Genomic DNA, 17,172 nt, shown 5'->3' with positions numbered 1-17,172 from the left:
TTTGATAAACCCAGAGATACCATCTTTTGGAATATGAACTCACTGTTGAATAAAAACTGCTGGGAAAATTGGAAAACAGTATGGCAGAAATTAGGTATAGACCAATATCTCACAATCTATACCAAGATAAGGTCAAAATGGGCATATGATTTAGATATAAAGAGTGATACCATGACTAAATTAGAGGAACCTAGAATAGTTTACCTTCTTTGGAGAAGGGAAGAATTTATCACCAAACAAGATAGAGAACATTATAATATCTAAAATGAATAATTTTGAACATATTAAATTAAAAAGGTTTTGTACAAATAAAACTAATGTAACCATGATCATAAGGGAAACAACAAAATAGGAAATAAATTTGTAACAAATTTCCCTGATAATGATCTAATTTCTCAAATTAAATAGAAATTAGTCAAATTTATAAGAATACAAGCCATACCATGATTGACAAATTGTCAAAGGATGTTAACAAGCAATTTTCAGATGAAGAAGTCAATGTTTTCAATATTCAGATAAAAAATGTTTTAAATCATTCTTGACTAGAGAAATGCAAATTAAAACAACTCTGAGGTACCACCTCACACCTACAGATTGGCCAATATACAGAAAAGGAAAGTGATAAATGTAGGAGGGGTTGTGCAAAATTGGAACACTACATTGTTGCTGGAGTTGTGAACTGATCCAGCCTTTCTGATCCAGCAATTTGGAACTATGGTCAAAGTGTTATTCAACTATGCCTGTTGCTATATTGATCCTGTAATACCACTATTGGGTCTGTATCCCAAAGAGATTATAAAAAAAGAGGAAAGGACCTACTTGTACAAAAATACTTATAGCAGCTCTTTTTGTAGTGGCAAAAAAATTGGAATTTGAGCGGATGTCCATAAATTGGGGAACAGTTGAACAATTTGTAGTACACATTGATGATGGAATACTATTGTACTGTAAGAAAAGATAAACAGATGATTTCAGAAAAAGCTGGAAAGATCTGCATGAACTGATGCAGAGTGAAATAAGCAAAACTGTGAGAACATTGTACACAGTAATAGCAATATTGTAGTATAACCAACTGTAAAAACTTGGCTACTCTCAGCAATACACTGATAGGGGACAATCCTGAAAGACTTATGACAGGGAATGCTATCTACCTCCAAAGAAAGAACTGTTGGAGTAGCATGGATGTGGATCAAAGATTACTATCTTTCACATCAGTGTATTTACAGTTTTATTTAGGGTTTGGGTTTGCATCAGTGTGATCTTACAACAATATAGAAGTGTATTTTCCATGATAATAAAAATACAATTTTTAAAAAGTGTAGTGGCTATCCATTTCAAACAGCTATTGCAATGAGCCCCCATAGTCATTCTATTGGCTCAACTCCTCTACTTTCTGAGATTCAAAGAATAAAAATGCCGTCAGGCAACTAACAAGACACAGAGTGGTACTGGAAAGATTACTGGTCTTAAGGTCAAAAGATCCTACTTCAAATTCTGCTTTCCCCATATGCTAGCTAAATGACCTAGGGAGAAATAACTTAATCAACTTTTGCCTCAGTTTCCTCATCTGCAAAATAGAGACAATAATACTAATCTACGGGTTGATTCACCAGATGGTTGTAAGGAAAGTGCTACATAAATGTAAAGTAATATTAGTATTGAAGTCAGATAAACCACTTTTTGAGGATTTTGTTTTTCTTTCTTCCTAAATATTTGCCTACAGGTTTCCTATGCATTGCTCATTCCAGGTGTAATTCTTCCTCATGGGGAGTAATGTCTAAAGAATAAGAGCAGCTGAGTGACCAGAAGAAAACTGTGCTCCTATCTTACTAAACACATCTTTTAAGTACTCCAGAGGAATTTGGACCCTTAATTGTAGTTCATTAAGCTCCAGGCAATATAACTAACTCTCCGATTCTCTGATGCCCTAGGATCATAGGATTTATCTATAATGTAGAAAAGGATAGGGAAGAAGAGAAGACATTATTTTAGAGACCTCCCTCCAGGTTAAAATCAATCTCCTAATCAGTACTTAGGATGATAGGATTTATAACCAGAAGGAATCTTAGTTTAACTCCATCATTTTGTATTTGAGGAAATCACAGCACAGGAAGGGGTGCAACTTGCTAAAAATCAAAGTCAATAGCAGAGTCAGATCCTCTGGTTCCAAACCTAGTATTCTCGCTACTACATTATCCTCAGAACTTTATTTTCTTGCATTTACTGCTTTCCAAGCCCCTCCCCCAAAATAACCCTAAAGACAAATTACCATCCATATGGCAGGGGAATTTCTCTGCTCCCAATTCAAGTTCCCTTGTGATTTCTGGTAAACTCCTTTTCTAACCAAAAATGTCTGCCTCGTTACTGGGTTAGTCCATTTCTTTAATCCTTATACTGTTTCCCTTTGGCTTTGTGGGCTCAGCCTACAGTTCTGAACCAGGCCAAAACAATATTCTTGCAGCCGAGAAGACTAATATCTCCAGCTGCTTCCAGCTGCCTCAGTTTTGAACTTCTTTACTCTTCCCTTACCTACCTTCTGGTCTCTCTGGCAAGACTCCCACCCTTCCTCCATTCTTCCCATCTATTGCTCAGCTGGTCTATTAGCCTTGCTAAATACCAGGGTCCCACATGCCCTGCTAACCAATCCTTAAGATCATCATTTAATCCCCTCCTGAAAATTTCAATCAGCCCTGCCTCCTCCCAGCCAAGAACAACTCATAGCCTCTGAAACTCCTTAATATATTCAATTAACAGCCTAGTACCTTGCCTTAATCTCAACATTAGCATCCTTCTCTCCCTGCTTATATACTAAAACCCACCAGGAACTTAGCCTTGGGATTGAGATAGTTCTCCAGAAAGGAATGTTGTTTTCTCTTAGTAATTAGCACTACCCAGTCAAGCAAGCATTCTTCACCCCCCCCCAGTTTTCCAATGACAATGGCTACTCATGCATGATCAGTTGTAAAGGTCAGGAGCTGGGTACTAAAAGCAAATTCACAATAGCCAAGAAAGCTCAGTATCTCTTCCCCTCACCCTCACCATGTTCACATAAGAAAAGTGAGGGGAAAGTGTACTTGGCTTCAGCAAAAAAGGAGTGACACAGAATCCAGCTTTGGGTGTACATGTAGACACTCCGGAGTACACAATGACATCACCTGAGTCCTGATTGCCTCCACAAAAAGTCAATAGCCAGGCTACATAGAACAAACACAGAAGGGAGGGCAAAGAATACCGGACTATTATAGTCAGGCTATTGAAAGCTCCCTGGATCCTGTCATGGCTCTCTAGTCTCTCATTCTCTCACAAGAAAGGGGCCCAATAAAGAAGGGTTATCTTGACAATTATACCCCAACATGGATCACAGTGTGGATCTTGCTGAAATACTGACCCTTCTAGAAAGAGCTCATCTCCAGTATGCAGCCCTAGATTCCTAGATTCCTCCATCCTTGTCCTCTAAGCTAACATCGCTGCATGTAAATATTCAGTTTGTGACAAGTGCTACATTGATTACCCATAGAATTCAATGGAGAATAACACGTTACAAGTTTTAAACTTGGTGGAGAATTCAAAGATGCTTTGTTTGAATAGTCAGTCAGTTCTTAAACATTGATCATCACCTGCTATGTGCCAGGCACCATGTTAATTGCTGGAAATACAAACAAGAGCAAAAGACAGTTCTTGTCCTAGAGGAACTCATAATCTAGTTGGAGAGACACTGCAAACAAATATGTATAAGCAAGCTGTAGACAAGATAAATGAGAAGTCATCTACAGCACCTCTAATCAGGCACTAGAATTAAGGATATTAAGGATAGTAAAGGCTTCCTGTAGAAGATGAGATTTTAGTTGGGCCTAGATGGAAACCAAGAAAGAAGCGAGGCAGAAATGAGGAAGGAAAGTATTCTAAAGATGAGGGACAGTCAGAGAAAATGCCCAAAGCCCCAAAATGAAGAGTCTTATTCAAGGAACAGCAAAGGAGCCAATGAAGGTATCTTCAGATTACATTCTCCACATGGAGTTCATGAAATGATATCCCTATCATCAGCATTCATTCTCAATGCTGTGGGGCCCAGATGCAGGGTTGAGTTAGCATAACATACATCTACTAGTTTTAGTAAAATAATGTGTGGCCTTTGGGATATACCAGTTCTTCCCTCTACCTTTACTAGGTGGTCTTTAAGTATAGCTGGAATAGGAGCTCATTGTGATTTGAGAAAGTATGGTATAGACTTCTTACTCTAGATTTTTCTATTTTGCACCAAGTCCAAAGTTATGCCATTAGAGGTTCATCCTTTTTTTAAAAAAATTGGAATACTCATATTAGCTTTATGCTGTGATAGAGGCTGGCACTAAAGAAAAAGTGTCAGACTGAAGAGTATATGAAATCTAGGGGCCCCAGGAGTGAATTTCCTGAGGATAGAAGACTCTGACTAGGAGAGCTGTGAAGGTCTCTTGGTCTTGAGATGTGGAAGAGGGAAGGTGGATAAAGACTTTCTCCTAAGGGGTACCCACTTTTCCTGCTGGTGATTGAAGATTTTTCCCCCTTCTGCCTTCCCTCCTTAGCTAAGGCTGCTCTCCCAGATTCGCTCTTGTCCCTCTTGCCCCCCCCTCCACTACTGGAGACCAAAAGGTCTCCCCTTGATCCATTCACTCACATTCAGCGTGGGGAACAGATAACTATTAATGTTAACTCAATCAGGTAATACAAATGGAATAATGGGCAGGAAAGAATGGGAAAGGAAAACTGGGGAAAAGGGGTCCCTGTCTCTATCTAAACCCTTTTCCTCTTCGAGTTTGGGGGGAACTCAGGTTTTGGCAGCCAGAGCCCTCTGAGAGAAAGTCAGGTTGCCTCACCCCTGGGCAACAGGAGCTGAGGTAAAGTATGCTCAGGTTTCTCTTCAGAAAGTCCTTTCAATTGGGAAGTGTTGGGGGGAAAGATTTCCAGTCACCAGCAGGAAAAATGGGTAACCCTCAGGAGAAAGTCTTTATCCACCTTCTCTCTTCAACATCTCAAGACGGAGACACCCTCACTGCTCTCCAGCCAGAGTCTTCTCCTCCTCCAGAAATTCACTCCTGGGACCCCTTCCCCATCGAGGTGATCAATTTCATATACTCTTCAGTCTGCCACTTTTTCTTTAATGCCAACCTCTGTCACAGTGCATAGATACATATCTATATTATCTATATATGGGCAAAATCATATCAACAGATGCATATGTTTGTGTGTATGTATATATGTGTTTTTATATATACGCGCGCGCACACACACACACACACACACACACATATGGAGAGAGACAGAGAGACAAAGACAGAAACAGAGACAGAAAATCTCAAAGGTAGCATGGTTTAGAGAAAGGGCACTGGATTTGCAGTCAGGGTATCTATATTAAAGTCCAAACTTTTATATTTTTATTAGGTATGTGATATGGTCATCTTCCTCTTTCTTAGTCTGTTTCCCCATCTGTAAATTGGGGGATGATAACACTTGCACAGATTGCCTTAAAAGATAATTTTGAGGGCAAGGGACATGAACAGGCAGTTCTCAGCCAAAGAAATCAAAACTATTAATAAGCACATGAAAAAGTGCTCTACATCTCTTATAATCAGAGAGATGCAAATCAAAACAACTCTGAGGTATCACCTCACACCTAGCAGATTGGCTAACATGACAGCTATGCAAAGTAATGAATGCTGGAGGGGATGTGGCAAAGTGGGGACATTAATTCATTGCTGGTGGAGTTGTGAATTGATCCAACCATTCTGGAAGGCAATTTGGAACTATCCCCAAAGGGCGCTAAAAGACTGTCTGCCCTTTGATCCAGCCATAGCACTGCTGGGCTTGTACCCCAAAGAGATAATGGACAAAAAGACTTGTACAAGAATATTCATAGCTGCGCTCTTTGTGGTGGCCAAAAATTGGAAAATGAGGGGATGCCCATCAATTGGGGAATGGCTGAGCAAATTGTGGTATATGCTGGTGATGGAATACCATTGTGCTAAAAGGAATAATAAAGTGGAGGAATTCCATGGAGACTGGAACAACCTCCAGGAAGTGATGCAGAGCAAAAGGAGCAGAACCAGGAAAACATTATACACAGAGACTGATACATTGTGGTACAATCGAAGGTGATGGACTTCTCTCCATTAGTATCAATGCAATTTCCCTGAACAATCTGCAGGGATCTAAAAAAAAATACTACCCACAAGCAGAGGATAAACTGTGGGAGTAAAAACACCGATGAAAAGCAACTGCTTGACTACAGGGTTGGAGGAGATAAGACTGAGGAGAGACTAAATGAACACTATAATGCAAATTCCAACAACAGGGAAATGGGTTCCAGTCAAGAACACATGTGATAACCAGTGGAATCATGCGTCGGCTATGGGAGAGGGAAAGGCGGGGGGGGGGGGGGGTAGGAAAAGAAAACGATCTTTGTTTCCAGTGAATAATGTATGAAAACGACCAAATAAAATAATGTTTAAATTAAAAAAAAAAGATAATTTTGAGTAAAGCATTTTGTAAACCACAACACACGTGAGTCATTATTGTTTTCTCCTTTTTAGAATAGTGCAGGACTCTCAGATCTCTTTAGGTTACTGATGAATGTTAATGTGCTATTTTATTTTGTTTAGTCATTTTTCAGCTGTGTTGATCCCATTTAGGGTTTTCTTGGCATAGATATTAGAGTAGTTTGCCATTTCTTTCTCCCCCTCATTTTACAGATGAAGAAACTGAGGTTTACAGGGTCAGGTGACTTTCCTGGGGTCACACAGCTAGTAAGTGATTGAGACCAGATTTGAACTCAGAAAGTTGATTTTTCTTGACTCCAGACCTGGCACCCTATCCACTGTGCCACTTAACTGTTCCTAATATGCTATAGAATACTATAATCATGGGTAACGAAAACATTTCCCTCCTCAGGAATCCTCTGTCAGAATGCTAATAGGCTGGGACAATAACCCTAAAATAGAAGAGCTAGATATAGTCATAGATATAATCATAGACAAAGCTAGAAGGGACATTAGTTATGAAGCTCTCTCAGAGGGGAGAGAAGCCTCAAGGTAGGAAGATAGAGGCAGGATAGAAATTTTAGATACCATGAGGGGGATGACGGAGTCAAATTAGAGATATGAGGTGGTCAGAATGAGTTTTTATTAATTATCAATGAGCCACAGCTAAGCTCTGATCAAAGGACCCTTCCGAAGGCTTTTACCAGTCCAGAGATCCATATTTAATACCACACAGGTCAGAGAGATAAATAGAGAAAGATTAAAGATGGAGCTTGGCCAGAGGCCAAGCTCCTGCAAGGACAGCCATCAGCTAGCCTGAAAGAGAAGAGAGAGAGAGGCGGAGCTTGCTGGGCTACTTATACCCTCTGATACACAGTACATAGGGATGATCCTCATTGGTTAATGACAAGGCATAGGTGTGGTTTCTCTTAACCAGGTGAGAACAAAGAAACTTGTTTTCCCGCCTAACCTGGGGGAAGCTGGGGTCAAGGGTCAGAGGCCTTCCCAGCCATGAGCAATACTGAGCATGCTCAAGACTGAGCATGCTCTCTTTTAAGGCAATCTGCACATACCAACTGTTCCCCTTGCCCATAGCTAGGGGTGGACTGCTACAAGTTAGAAATCATTTAGTCCAATCTCCTCAATTTTACAGAACACCAAATAGGACTAGAGAGATGAATTTACATGTCCAAAGCCTCTCAGCAACTAAGCAGAAGAGGAAAGAACTGAACCCAGATACCCCTGGGTTCAATTATTTCTATCATTCAGCACTGCCCCCCCATCATGGCCCATTTCCCCTCTTATTCCATTCAATCAATACTCCCCCAATCTTTTGACTTAAGCTTGGTGACTTAGAATTTGCTGGAGTTTATCTGACACTGATTTGCTCCTATAGTCAGGAATCTAGGGTCTAAACTATCCCCCAATGCTATTTCTTTCTCCAGTACAGACTATCCCAGTTCTTCTTCTGTCTGTGTGACAACCTTTCGGATATTTGAAGACAGTATGATTTTGACATCAAATCTAAAATTGTCTAGGCTCTTGATTCAGTCTTCTGAATGTGTGGAACTCAACTCAGAAATAATTCCTTCAGGCCAAAAGTGGTCTCTCTAGGGAAAGTTAGGTAGGTCAGCAGATAGGGAACCAAATCTAGAGACTTGAGATCCTGGATTCAAATCTGGCCTCAAATACATTGTAGCGATGTGACCCTGGGCAACTCACTTAATCCCAATCGCTGAGCTCTTAGAACGGCTCTGCCTTTAAACGGATACTTAATATTAATTCTAAATCAGAAGGTAAAAGCTTAGAAAGAAGTGGCCTATCAAAAAAATGACAGGGTCCCACTACATCTGCCTACAAGAACCCTCTAACCTCTCATATAGGCACAACCAAGGAGAGGAAATGGAAAGAAAAATGCAAAAAGGGTGAATAGTTAAAGGAAACACAGGATAAAATATGAAGAGAGCTCTAGAACACACTTGATAATTCCAATCAGCAGACCCAGATGAATGCTATTCCAGGTTTTATTAAATTGTTTTTTGGTCGTGTCTGACTCTGTGATCCCATTTGGGTTTTCTTGATAAAGATACTGGAGTGGTTTGCCATTTCTTTCTCTAGTTCATTTTATAGATAAGGAAACTGAGGCAAACATAATTAAGTGACTAACTCAGGGTCACCTAGCAAGTAAGTGTCAGAGAGAAGATTTAAACTCATGAAAATGGATCTTCTAGATTCCAAGCCCAGTCTTCTATCTGCTGTGCCACCTAGCTGTCCTTCTCCAGGCTACTGAGAGGGGGAAAGGAAGAGGGATTTCAGTGTTAACATATGGTCTTTCTAAAATCATAGAAAAATCAATGATAGTAGGAAATGGAAAATTTTGGAGAGAGAGAAAGACAGAGAGAGAATGAGTAAGCAAACCATAGGCAAGTGATTCTGGCTTTAATTCCTGACAAAATTTTGAAATATAATATTAAAGTAATGGGTAATGAATGTCAGAGAAAGCATATAATGATTGCAGAGAACCAGCATAGTGTCCTCAGAACCAGAGAATGCCAGACTAATCACAACCCCTTTTTTTGGCACCATTCTCACCTTCCCAGAAATACTATTTAGATTACCTCAATTTTAGCAAAATGTTTGATCGAGCTCTGTGTGTGTGTGTGTGTGTGTGTGTGTGTGTGTGTGTGTACTAGATGAAGAGGTTGCAGAATTATTGTTGATGATGGCTACTAGAAGGTTAGAGTATAAATTGTTGGATTTGAAACTAGTTGAATAACTAAACTCAAAGAGTAATCTTAATCATTAGATGTCAATTTGGAGGAAGGATTCTTATGCAGTGACCCAGGGATCTGTCACTCCATGCTGTTTAATTTTTCTTTCCTTTTGAGAATGGGTCTTCCTCTCTGGAATCACAGTGGTCACTCAATGCTCTGATCATACTTTTGTCAGAGAGGCACAGAAGTGACCTGGGCCAATTTGCCTCTAGGGAGGCATAGTGCTCCCCAGCCCTTTCTAAGTGCTTACCATATTGGTACCAGACTTAGTACAGACAATTGGCTTTAGGGCTTCTGTAGTTTAGACATCTTCAGCTCCAGCAATCCAACAGCCACAATCTTATAGTAGCAGGGATAACTGGCCTGAACAACTCCACTCAGCCCTGTTTAACATTTTTATCAATGGTTTCGATAAAGGCATAGATGACCTGCTTATAAAATTTTTAAATCACCCAAAAGTAGGTGGGATAGTAAATATGTTAAATGATAGTTGGGATCCAAAAAACTTTTGACAGGTTAGAATATTTCAAAATGTAAGAAGGTGAAATTTAATAAAAATAGATGGGCAAAAGTTATAGAGGCAGATTTAGATGAGAGAAAGCTCCTAAGAATTTGAACTATACCAAAGTAGAACAAGATGCTTAAGGAGGCACTGGGTCTTACTCTCTCCTTCCCTAAAGGTCTTCAGGCAAAGGCTTCATGGCTACTTGTTAGGTATGTTGCAGAGGGAATTACTTTTTCAGTTAAAGGTTGGACTAATGACCACTAAAGTTCCTTTAAATGATGAAAATCTATGATTCTGGAAAAAAAAACCACCATCATTTAGAATTGTTCAGCCTTTCTGAGTTTGAATTTGAAAATCCCACTTTCTGAATGATCTCTTATTCTTCCATCTCTCCCATTTTCTTACCCCATGCTCATTTTTTTTTTACCATTAGCCCCTCATTTCCGGTTCCTATCAATATTGCACTATTTCCATAATGCCCCTGAATGGCTTTACCTTTCTCATTGAATGTGGCATTTCTTCTCTGCTACCTCTCAATGTTGAGTAGCTCCTACCATTTGCCTTATCTACACTTAATACCCAACAGCTGACCATTACAGGAAGAAATAATAAAACTGTGCTGATTAGGTTCTTGATAGAGTTATGCTGGCACACTCAATTAATCAATAAATATTTATTAACTGTCTACCATGTGCTAGACACTGTGTTATGCACTGAGGATACAAAGAGGGAAAAGACTCTCAGAACTCTCAAGAAGCTCACAGTAAAGCATACTTTACTCAGGTCACCACTGCTGCAAGCAATCCTTTTATTTTGTTCTCTCCTAAAACTCCTAACTTTACTTTTCCCCCCACTCTCCATAGCATGTGATTTCTTGCTTTATAGGATCATAGATTTAGAGCTGGAAGGGACCTCAGAAATCACTTTGTTCAATGTTCTCACTTTACAGATGAAGAAACTGAGACCCAAAGGGATTGAGTGATTTTTCCAAGGCCATTTAGGTTGGTAAGGCAAAGAACTCCTATCTGAGGTTCTTTCAGGTCTTTCAATTGCAAAATTATGATGCTGAACTCTCTCATCTCTCCTCCATTCATCTAAACCACAACCTGTTTTCATCCGATCATTCCTCCTACCCTATAGTGTCAAGGGAAGGCTAATGAATGGAAGTGAATAATGGGAAGGAGAAATAACTTGTCCAGCATTATACAAGAGCATGGTTGAGTTGAGGGTTCAGGTGTTAGGATTCACTCATAAACATCATCATCTTCTTCTCCTCCTCTTCCTCCTCCTCCTCCCTCATTTATTTTTCAGCCCTTATCTTCTCTCCTAAAGTTCATACTGTATATTGGTTCCAAGGCAGAAGAATGGTACGGGATAGGCAATGGGGGTTAAGTGACTTGCCCAGGGTCACACAGGTAAGAAGTATATGAAATCAGAATTGAACTGAATTGCCTACAATCACACAGCTAAGAAGTATATGAAGACAAATTTGAACGCAGAACCTCTGGTCTCCAGGACTGGCTCTCAGTTGCCCCATCCTTCTCCTCTTTTCCCTCCATCACCCATTTCTATGCTTCCTCTCTTTCCTCTTCCTCCTGCTCTTCTTCCTCTCCTTCCTTCTCCTCCTTCTTCCCATTCCTCTTCCCCTGGGATCCTGGTAGCTCTGCATGCTAGCTATTATCATTACAGTGTTGAGAAGCCTGCTGAGTATGTCAGCCATAAATATTAACAGCCCTTGTTATGAACCCCCCTCAGCGTTCCTGCCTCCGTCCCAGTTTACGGAGTAAATAGTGCGGTTAGTTTATTTGATCAAGGGAGTGCTAGTCAGAGTAGCTAATAGCTATGTCTTCTATTCCTCAGTGCTCTAACATTCCCCACTCCCAACCTTCAGTGAGGCCTGGAGAGGGAGATCCAAAGAAAACCTTTTTTCATCCCCCCCTCCCGACTTGGCCTTGCCTGGGTAGGGGTGAAGTCCCTTGGGAGCCCATAGAGCATCCTCTATGGGATGATCTGTCTATGCCAAAGGGCACCAGGGACCCTGCTTAGGGAAAGCTAAGTGGCTCCATTGCTCTTTGCTGCTGCCAATTACAGATACTCATCTCTTCCTGCCTGCTTAATCTGGGTTTTAAAGGATGAACTGATAAGTGAAGCTGGTTTCTCTCACTGGGGTTTAGGGGGTAAAGAGGGGGGTGGAGAGAAGAGATAAAACACTAATTACTATCCCTCAGGAGTTGTTTCCCAACTCCCCATCTCCAGGCCTTTCTTGGGAAAAAATGAGGGCTTTGGAGCATAGGGAGGCAAAAGAAGGAAAAAAAAAAAAGAAAAATCCTAGGGATAGGAGGAAGCCCATGGGAGTCAGGGGTCCAGAGACTGAATCCCTGCTTTGTTAGCCAGAATAGAGATCTTGGGCAAAACTTTGGTGTTCCATTTCTTCCTCACAGGGTTGCTGCTAGGATCAAATGAGATAATACATGGAAAGGGTCTTCAAACATGAAAGAACTATGTAAACATCAGCTATCATTAAAATATGATTAAATTACTTGATGTCTGTGACCCCATCTACAGAGGCAGCTAGGTGGAGCAATGGCTACAGTGCTGGGCTTGAGACCAGACCAAGCTGGTTTTTCATATCCACCCTTGGACTGTGATCCTCAAAAAGACACCTTATATTTGTCTTGGTTTCATTAACTATAAAATGGGGATGATAATAATAGTACTAACTTTCCAGGAATTATATATTTGTAAAGCACTTGGCACAGTGTCTGGCACATAGTAGGTGCTTAATAAATAAATGCTTATTTCCTTCCTTCTAGTTCTAATATTTAGTAACATTATGATTCTATCAAAGGGAAACCTGGTTGATATAGAAGCTTAATAGTGTAGCAGGACTCCTTGGAGGTGAAGGGTTAAGGACTATAACATCTACCAATCTGAAAAAAATCTTCATCTAGAATAGCGGTTCTCAACCACCCCATTTGTAGCAATGAGAATACATAATGCATATCAGGTATTTACATTCCGAATCATAACTGTAGCAAAATTACAGTTTTGAAGTGGCCACCAAAATAATTTTTTGGTTTGGGGTCACCACAACATGAGGAACTGTATTGCGGGGTCACGGCATGAGAAAGGTTGCGAATCACTGATCTAGAAGGTGGGCAATTGGCCACAGTTTATTTTGGGAAAAGAATAAAATACCTCTTCTATAATCTGGGCTATTGAACCCAGAAAGAGAAAAGTAGATAGCTTTGTAACCCTGAGCAAATGACTTAACTTTGTTTGCCTCAGTTTCCCCATCTGTAAAATGAGCCAGAGGAAGTGACAAATCACTCCAATATCATCTTTGCCAAGAAAACCCAGATGGGGTCACAAATAGTCAAACATGACTGGCAACAAACAACAAGAACGGCTTCAGGTCAGCTATCAGGTGAATAGAGCTATTAATAATGATGATGATGCTCACGGTAATAATAATAACTGATACATAGTGTTTTAGTAGGGGAAAAACACTGACTAATGTCAGAGGACCTAGGTGAAAATACTAATTCTGATAGTTATTGCTTTGGAATATTACCTTGTATAAGCCACTTAACTTCTCTAGTACTCAGGCTGTTTATCTGTGGTGTGAGATAATTAGAATAAATGACCTCTGAGGTCCTTCCAGCTCTATCTACAGGATTATCTTCTGTGCCTCAAAGAATGTCTCATACATGTAGAGAGAAAACTCGCTAGAATTGTTTCACCATATCTAAGCAAGTTTGTTCTCTGATTTCTTTGTCTTTTCTTTCATTTTCTCTTCTTCTTTCCTTCCAAGATGCCTTGTTCTTCATGAGAAGGGTCCTGTTGACTAAGGACTTATATTTGTGTGCTATTCTGCTATAATGCTGGAAGTTTATCCAAGTGCAATGACACCCCATCCCATGCCAAACATAGCCAGAAACTACTAGTAGAGAAGTCCTGCCGGAGAAGTTAGCCCAGTCTCAAGGATAATCAGGCAGGAAATTTTCAGTAGCACAAGAAAAGGGGGAATAGTGCACTGATCCCTGCCGGAGGGAACCTTAGGGAGTATAAAGGTACTCTGATACCCGTTAAAGGGGAGGGAGAGGAAAATGACAGTGTCCTATCCATGGAAGTGCAGGTATCCTGGGATGGGAAGAATGGGTGACCACTGAGCAGCCTGAAAGAAGGAGCCCTACGGAGTATGGAGATTAACCAGTACCCTAATCACGAAAGTCCCAGGGGAGGCAGAGACTACCCCAAGCCTTGATCAAAGAAACCCCAGAGAGGTTAGATGCTACCCAGTACTCTGATGAGGGACCACAGAGGTGATGAGCCACAGAGGTGAAACTGGTTCATTAAAGCCAGCCAATAGTCTGACTATAGAGACATCAATTAGAAATCAAAAGAAGTAAGTGTCCAAAGCAAATTCGGGGCCAAACAGAGACTGATCAACTCATCCAAGATTGCAAAAGGAAGTAGAGCCTATCCTAGACATTAAGTTCAAATTCAATATGTAAGACTTAAAACCCTGTATTACCCAAGGAAACACTGACACTAAAGAAACATGATGGATACAGAGAAGATGAGGCACAAGCCTAAGCAAGAAGAATAACTCCTACTGTCTACATGTGAGTTCTCAAGGAAAGTACACATTTGCCACAAACTTTACTGGAATTCCTGGAAGAAATAAAGTAAAACTTTTTTTAATGTTCATATAAATTTAATGAGAAACTGTGGGTGGAGAAAATGAGAAAGGAAATGAATTCTCTAAAATAAGGGAAAGGAAGGGAAAATGAAGGCCCGAATTAAAGGTCAATAAATTGCAAGGGTCAAATCTGGCCCACCTCCAGGATTTTTTTGTATGACCCATGAGCTAAAAATGGTTGGGTTTTCACATTTTTAAATATAATAAAATTTTGTTTTAAAATGTAAAAACCATTCTTAGCTTGCAGGCAAACAATAGTAGATGGTGGGCTAGATTTGTCCCACACACCTCAGTTTGCTGACCCTTGTTCTAGAGGAAAGAATGAGAAAGGAATGATGTCTTTTGAGGAAAGAATTGGAAGGAAAACAGTTTAACATGGTACAAAATCTTACTCAATAGACTTATTTCAAATTAGTTTTCCATGAGACAAGAAGAAATATTATGAATGAATTGAAAGAATAAAAAAGATGTTTTTTACAAGGACTTAAAAAAGCCGATGGAAAAATGTTAATAGTGCAAATTACCCTTAAAAACATTTTCTATGTACATTTTTTTCAGTCACTTGTTAAATACTTATCAACACACTCCTTCCTTGTAGCTACCACATTAATTTACAGAAAAGCTTGAAATACAATATTCCAAAAGTCAAAAGATAAAAGTTTTTACCAAGAATAATATACATGGCAAAGCCGAGTATAATTTTACAGAGGAAAATAAATCTATTTAATGAAATAGAAGATTTATAAGTGCTCCTGATGAAGAGACCAGGCCTGAATAGATACTTTGAATTGTATAAGCAGGAGTCAAGAGAAACCCAGAAAGATAAATATGTTTGAGCATTTGGAAGGGACTATATGATAAAGAATGTTTGTATCTAATGAGAGGGAGAAAAATCAAGTATCCCCTCAGAACCCTAATGTCTCCAAGTCATAGAAGAAGTAAATAAGTCAGAGAGCACAAGAGCAGTTTTATTATATTTTGAGAATCTTCAGAGAAAAAATAGACAAGGAAAAAGGAATATACTAGCAACGAAAGGAAGAGGAAGGTAGTAGACTTTATTATATCATATAATTGAAGTATATGAGAAAGAAAAAATAAACATGGATCAAGGAGTTGCAAAAAACAGAGTTCACATGAATCTCATGATCATCTGAACAAAAAAGCATGCAATTAACAAACAAAAAGAATTGGGTAAAGAACTTAATAGGAAATAAGGTAGGGTCGGGGTCAGAGGAATGGTTTGAGGGTAATTAAGAATGTAGATTCAGAGAGGGACTAGGCATCAGTAGAATAAACTCCTTTTTTTGAAGGTAGTTCATGGAAGAGGTGAGGAGGAAGGATGAAAGAATAAGAATTTGTTACCAGGGATGAGGTATATGAATAGGTGTAAAAAGGAAGCAGATTGTATAAAATATAGGTCACTATTATTAAGAAAACTCCTCCCTCAGCACTATCATCTTAAGTATAACAGTATAACTTATTATAAAAGTTATAAAAGTATAAAAAAATAAGATTGTGATGTTAGAATACTACAACTATATATGTACATACATATATACACTGAAAGACATAACTCAGAAATACTTTTAACTATTTAATATACTTAATACTAAAAGGAGTTCATCAATTTATAAGAAGACATAGTCTGAGATCATAATGTACCCTATTGAACCCAGAAAAAATTTAAGCAAAAATATACAGAAAGTCAGTGAAGGATCTGAGTAAGATTTTAGAACTTTTAAATATGCTAGTTCTTTGTTGATTAATGAGTGAAAATAGAAACATATAAATAGATAGATATAATATAGATAAAGCAATAGAAATATGGAAATATAGTCATGAAAATTGATAAATTTGGAGATAGACATTTGACCTTTATAAAAACTGACTATGTAATTGGGTATAAAAGTATCACATGCAAGAAGAAATGTAAGTAATACAAGAGGAAATAGGCCAATTGAAAAAGGAGAACCAAAAACTGACAGAGGAAGACCAGGCATTAAAAATCAGAATTGACCATCTAGGAACTAATGATTTCATCAGAAATCAAGAAACAATAAAGAAGAATCAAAGGAATGAAAAAAACAGAGGAAAACACAAAATGTCTTATTGAAAAAGCAACTAACCTAGAAAATAGATCTAGGAGAGTTAATTTAAGAATTATTGGATTACCTGAAAGCTATGATGAAGAAAAAAACCTTGGACATCATATTACAAGAAATTATCAAAGATAATTGCTTTGAACAAGAAAATAAATTTGAAATTGAAAGAATTCACAGATTGCCTCCAGAAAGAAATCCTCAACTGACAACTTCTAGAAATGTAATACTTAAATTCAAGAGCCACCAACCCAAGGAAAAAATACTTCAGGCAGTCAGAAAGAAATCATTCAAATACCATGGAGCTACAATCAGGATCACACAGGACCTAGTGGCTTCTACATTAAAGGATCGAAGAGCATAAAATATGATATTCAGGTAGGCAAAAGAGTTAGGCTTACAAACCAGAGTCACCTATCTAGCAAAACTAAATATAATCTTTCAGGGGGAAAATGGTCATTCAATAAGATAGAAGATTTCTAAGCATTCCCAAGGAATAAACCAGACCTAAACAACAACAACAACATTGAAGTCCAAATATGGAGACACAAAAGAAACCAAAAAGGTAAATAAGAAA

General features: G+C 38.9%; 1 long non-coding RNA gene across 2 annotated transcripts in view; it reads left to right on the top strand.

The window, feature by feature from the left end:
* The window catches only part of LOC130456543 (uncharacterized), a 71,087-nt gene that overhangs the window by 43,265 nt on the left and 10,650 nt on the right, over window positions 1–17,172 (top strand). The window contains exon 3 of one of the 2 annotated variants that reach the window (XR_008915570.1): window positions 1,724–2,826. The exons of the other annotated variant lie outside the window; for it this stretch is intronic. This is a non-coding gene — a long non-coding RNA (uncharacterized LOC130456543). Of the gene's footprint in view, window positions 1–1,723; window positions 2,827–17,172 lie in introns of those variants that run through there. 2 annotated transcript variants of the gene reach the window in all.

This window comes from Monodelphis domestica, chromosome 1, assembly GCF_027887165.1.
Source record: "Monodelphis domestica isolate mMonDom1 chromosome 1, mMonDom1.pri, whole genome shotgun sequence".
In the NCBI taxonomy this organism is placed as follows: Eukaryota; Metazoa; Chordata; class Mammalia; order Didelphimorphia; family Didelphidae; genus Monodelphis; species Monodelphis domestica.
Note: the sequence above shows the minus strand (reverse complement) of the source record. Positions and strands in the feature narration are given on the sequence as shown.